This window comes from Caretta caretta, chromosome 10, assembly GCF_965140235.1.
Source record: "Caretta caretta isolate rCarCar2 chromosome 10, rCarCar1.hap1, whole genome shotgun sequence".
Classification (NCBI taxonomy): domain Eukaryota; kingdom Metazoa; phylum Chordata; order Testudines; family Cheloniidae; genus Caretta; species Caretta caretta.
The window spans coordinates 75,310,466-75,316,465 of NC_134215.1; the positions used below are offsets into that span (position 1 = coordinate 75,310,466).

At 39.1% G+C, this 6,000-nt stretch overlaps 1 long non-coding RNA gene across 1 annotated transcript in view; it reads right to left on the reverse strand.

Moving 5' to 3' along the window:
- LOC142073503 (uncharacterized) overlaps nt 1-5,575 on the reverse strand; it is a 110,225-nt gene extending 104,650 nt beyond the window's left edge. Inside the window, exons 1-2 of the long non-coding RNA XR_012670387.1 lie at nt 5,495-5,575; nt 3,719-3,761 (exon numbers count right to left, since the gene is read on the reverse strand). This is a non-coding gene — a long non-coding RNA (uncharacterized LOC142073503). The remainder of the gene's footprint in view (nt 1-3,718; nt 3,762-5,494) is intronic.
- Between the last annotated feature and the right edge of the window lie 425 nt (nt 5,576-6,000).

Here is a 6,000-nt window from a genome sequence, read left to right on the forward strand (position 1 = left end):
CACTTGATACCGGCTGCCAACTAGACATGGAACCATTGATAACTACCTGTTTCCTACACTTGGGCAACTCCTTGTAATACAAAACAGGATTTCTGGGATGTAAGTGAGGGCAGAATTTAGCACAAAGGATTTAGGGTTTGGGGAGGAACTGAAAAAAAATGTTTGCACAAAACTTTGCAAATCCAAACGATGAGCATTGCTCAACTCCAGAGAATGAACAGCCAAAACTAGAGGGAAAAATGACAGAGGCTCTTTGTCTCCATCAGGCTGCCTTAAGAATTCTGCCAGATCTTCCCTCTGGGCTCCCTTACTTAGGTGAATTAATTGGGGAAAGGAGCCTACTTTACAGGGTTCTTGAACCCACCCATAAATCCCTCCACCAATCATAGCCCTCTGTTTACTAACCTGCTTTCCAAATGGCTTCTTTCTCACGCAATCAAAATCTTTCCACAGGTGCAGATCCATCAGAATCACCAATAAACACAAACCACATGCCAAGGAAAATGGAAGAGTTCAATATTTAGCACCTCGTAGGCTCTCATTTCAAAGGACATGCTACAGCATAGTCTTGCTGCTGCATACCTCCATTCCTACTGCCAGATTCCCACCCTATAAACTAGATTCATTCCAGATGAATCCCAGTCCAGGCATAGAGATAAAGGACAAATGATGCTGCTGGAGTGATTGAGTGAGACAAGTAAAGGTTAGGTTAGGTAGAGAGAAAACCATCTGCCCAGCCATGCTCCAGCTTACAGGAGTTAAAGAGCCCTCGTCATTACATTGCCTTGTCCCTCTCCTGAAAGTGGAAAAGATTCCTCTGTTCATGAAAAAATCTACTGCCATATTCTGTTGCCAAGGTCAATGAAAAATGGTAAATGTATATGGCTGCAGGGACAGGTACCATCTCCTACAGTACAAATTATCTCTTTCTCTCTCGTTCTATTGTAAACATCTCTATTTGGTCTCTAATACAAGTTCCTGCCCCTGGAGATAGTACCTGAAACTCTCCGAAGTCCATTTGATGGAAAGCCATTCTTTTTTCAGTCCTTGAATAACGAGTCTCTTGGGAGAAAAGTTTCACACTAGTGAAGTCAATTGCTTGTTCTTGACCATTGTCTTCCTGCAGTAAAACTATGTTTCTCTCTACTAAAGACGCTAGCCACCTGACTTTAAGGGGCTTCTCAAAGTCTGGACTAATTGAGAGGGCATTTATGTAAATGCATCTTACGATAAAGGAATAATTTCTCAGATTCCTCATTCTGTACAGTATATGAAACCTTAGGTACTGAGATGGTGTCAAACTATGGTATAAATATGAAGTACTATCCTGTTGAACTAAGGAGATGGTGGATTTGTTTCTTGTTATCTTTTCTTAGGCAATCCTAAATTGCTTTGAGTTTTCTACTTGTGCACAAAACTTGCCACTTCCAAGAAGATATCCCAGGCACTTGTATCTTTGAGCCAATGTAGAGTTCTTTCTCAGTTCTTTCATTTTAGTCCAGTCACCAGAGTTTTAAAAAACATTACATTTATCACATCAATAAAAGGTTTTCCTTACTACTATGCTCTTTGTCTCCGAGGTCACATAGGGCCTTTTTTGACCCAACAGGTTGCTGCTGTTTTGATCTGTCTCTGAGTTAAAAATGAAAATAAAATCTGGATTCCTACTCAGACTCCCAGTGATCATTAAATTCCATGATTCAGAAGTCATGGAATCATAGAGGCTGGAGATAGAAAAGACTTACTAAGTCATCTACCTTTCCTCCATTGTCCTACCCTATGCCACTGCAGGATTGATCTCTGCACTAGTGTTTTGTCCAGACTAATTTCAAATGTCTCAAACAATGGGTTTCCACTTTTTCCCCAGAGGATAATTCCACAGCTTGATGGATCTCACTAGTATCTTTGTTTTTTAAGCAGAGTTCTCATTGAGCACCTTCTGCTTAACTATCGATGGCATGATATGACCCAGTTGGGAACACCAATATGTATTTCTTCCTTAATTTCATTTTCTTATTCCTAGTTACATGCAGTCCTCTTCTACATCCTTCAAATATTTGAAGACTGGTGTCATGGCCTCCTTATTAATCACTTAACCAAATTATACATCTTCATCTCTGTTCATGTTTCCTCATAGGTCAGTGGGCTAGATGTTAGGGTGTGGCTGAAATGCAGTAAGTCAAGCAAGGGGTGCAAGGTTGTTTTAATGGGTACCTTTGCATTCCCCTGATCCTGTTACCTCTGTTTCCCCACTGCAGGGTCTTTCTCCTGAGCTCACTACAAATAGTCACAAGGGGCCAAAATATGCAGCCTAAGATTGGTATGGTGCAGGGTCATTTTGGCCACACCCACTTACCCCTGCTATGCCAACAGCAGGCTGGGTAAGGGGTGTAAGAGTCCCCCATGTCAGGGTCTAAGCCACCAGAGGATTATCCTTACACTGGTTTGATTCTACCTGGTCAGCTGAGCAACTTTAGAGCCAGATTTTGCCAGTGGTGAAATGCAAACAGCCACCATGGAGAATCTGGCCCATTCTTTCCAGCCCTTTGATAATTTTTATCTAATCAGATCCTATATTTGCAGTAATTCACTACAGTGATATACAGGACCCACTCCTATGGGGTGCTGAGCTAACTGGGTAACTAATATTACCTCTCAAAATTACATTCCTCAAATTTTAAAAAATGTGTAAGATAAGACTGTTATTTATTATGTTCCAAAAGATTCCCTCCTCAAAATCTCTGACATGTAATCATGGACACTTGGCAACAATGGTTGAAGACTGAGTGGGACAATGTACTGCACCTCTGTGACTCCTAATGAGATCAACAGCGTGTTCAAATTTCTAGCTTTGCACTTGAGCTGGGTGTAGATGATAGTCATTTTGCACAATACAGTGATCCATCAAATGTTACTTGAGTTAACAGCCCCACGGACCTAAAATTTGATCTCAGCTTCGTAGCTTATATAAATAAGTTTCAGGTTTGGCTTGATATTTTCAAGACATGCCTTCCTCTTTTCATATTACCTGGGTTCATGCTAGTCATTTTTTATTTAAAGGGAAAGTATTTTTTCTATCAAATTATGGGCAGGCTTGATATAATTTTTTTTCTTGAACAATTTTAAATAAATATTTCATATTGCAAAATATTGAGCAACTTTAATGCCTTGTTAGTGCACTTATATCTGCTTGGCAACTTTTAATGCTATTGCTGAAAGAACATAGGACAGAAGAAATGAATGATTCAATTTGGTGAACCCAAACATGGGTGCATACCACCTGATCTATGATTGCTAAAAACAAATGGTGGAATAAAAATAATTTCTTTCTTCAGGTGAATTCTTCTAAACTAATAAAGCAGTCCTGTGTGTGCGTGGGTAATGTTGTTTAAACATCATCTAGAATATGATAAGCAGTGAATAAATTAAGAATCTGTTTGTTAAACTATGCCTAGATTTAAACACATAATTGTTAAGTAATGTATATTTTGCTGAGATTACATATGGAAATTTATTTTTCAAATAAACATAGGTTCCATCTCCTCCCCCACCTCCTCTGCCCTCCCCCGGCCCGAGGGCTCCATGTTTCAATGTAATATTTCTAATGCTGAATTTTTTCTTGAATTGACATTTTTTTCAGAAAAAAACATGGATACTTGTCCATGTCTATACCCTCTTGTTGTGCACCTTCACTTCTGGGTTCCGTTCAGCTTCTTACCTAAAGCCTCAGGCTTTGCTGTCTGCTCAATAGTTTCCAACCCCTATAAAGAAGAAAGAAGATGACGTATTACTTTTTAAACATAAACTACTCATGACTAAGATCCAATAATTCACTCGCTCCCACTAGAATGCTGAATGATTAAGCCTGACATCAGTCAGTGCCAGTAGTGTATTTTTGATAAACCACAGTTGTCTGTTGTATACGCGAACATCTGTATTTTTCACACCAGAGGCATCTGTCTTGTTCAAGAAAATGAGACATGTAGCACACTGCTTGTGCAAGTAGTAAAACTGATAGAAACTCTACCAGTTTTCATTCTAAATATAACTCTTTTCCATATTGATGGCAAATGACACATTTGGACCACTTTTTATCAAAACCGTTCCAAGGAACACACTCCTATACCCTATCATGAAACATCTGGGGTCATTGTTCTCACAGGCAATACCATCTAGCACTGAAGGGAGTTTGGGGGGAGGAGGAGGGACAAAGACTTAACTAACTTTGCCATCACTATTTACATCATCCTTAATAACCATTTTAAAGTTTTCACTCTTCCTGTGCAACATTATTATGATATCTTCAGTTTGTCAAATTTACGCTGCTCAGGGGAGGTCTTGCAAATCTTTCTTGCATAGGTATGCTGCACAAAAAGACTTATTGGGTTTGAAATGTGGCATATAACCTCCATTTTACTGCTAAGTAGTCATAAAGGATGAGTTTGACCCCTACTGTAGATTTGACCCAGTATTCTTGATGAAATTAAACATTCTAATGATTAGATTATATATCTGGCATTTAAGCTGTTTAGTTTGTAAACAGTACATGCTTCTGTTTTTGTTTTTTGTCTCTCCTTAGCCTAAATGTTGTATCATGGACCACTGTAGTTTTATTTGTTTAATGCACTTAACTAGAAAGTTGAGAGAAATGTTATTCCTATGAGAAATGTTATTCCTTTACCCATGTAATCATTATTTACATGGCAGCCTCTTTGCTATGTCAGATTCACTAACAAAGATGTTGCTACCTTTTTAAAAAGTATACATCCTCAGATCAACTTAATTTAAAACGTGCCCAGATTTGAACTTCTAAAACAAAGTGTGTGAAAGAAAAGGAATTATTCCTAAGACCCTCTGATATCAAAGACAGAGTAGCAAAGAGAGAAAGAGAAAGATACTTTAAATACAAATTTGAAATAACTAAAAACTGATCATGTTCTGGCTTAGCAGCCTTACCTCCAACAATGCACTTGCTGTAGGCTTCTAACAGCATTTGTGGTCTAATTATAAGTTTAAAGGAGATTGCAAAAAACAAACCAAACCATGGTTTTCAATTTTTGCAATGAAGGGAATGTTACTTTGATCACAGTTAACATGACGGCCCACTCAATAGACAGATTCTTAGAAATGGCAACTGCTTTGGAGCATGTCTTTTAAACTGCCATGGATCAGTTAATTCTCGAGAATATTTAACAGTGGAAGTCCTAAAAGGGTTAAGAAGCTGATGTAAGGAAGGCTAAAAATGATAGACTGGAAGAAAAAGAGGTAGTAAAAATTGAAGGATATAAAAAAAGCAGAGGAATGTGGCTGGGGAATAATAAAATAAGAGAGAGAAGTTAAACCAGTGACCCTTGTCGGCAGTGAAAAGCGGGAGATTAGAAAATGTTTCATGCTAATTTCCATGGAGATTTCTTTAATTTATCGAAAATTACTTTCTTCTGCTTTGATTTGTCCAACTGCCTGCCCCCTCACAGCTTTTTCGGGGTGGTCCTACCTGTCACGCCATGCTGAATATGGGCCTCATTTGCCCCCACACTGGGCCAAAGCGTCGTGAGATTACTGAAGCGGCTCTGACGTCTCTATCAGCTTGTGCCACCACAATGCCCTATTCCCTTCCCCCACCCCCCTTTCACAGCAGAGTCTTAGGATTTCTGTCACATGATGGCTTCATTGGGGGGGGTGTAGGGGGGCTTGCTGAATCCCTTTCACTTTCCTTCTGATCCGTTCAGCTTGGTTCTCTCTGCTGCCTGGCATATCAAAGGAGATTTGTGGGTCATTGAGCCATGGACACAGAATATAAAGTCATCAGCCTGCCTGGCAGAATCAAAACAAAACAAAAATCAGTCATCATTTACCATCTTCATCCTTCAAGTGGCAGGAGATCATTAGCCTCTTTTATGAATCTATATTGAAAGCATTTAATATTTAACGGATAATCAGGATGTTAGAGGTACCAGCTAAAAGACCTTAAATATTACAGCTTCTTACAGCACCTATCGG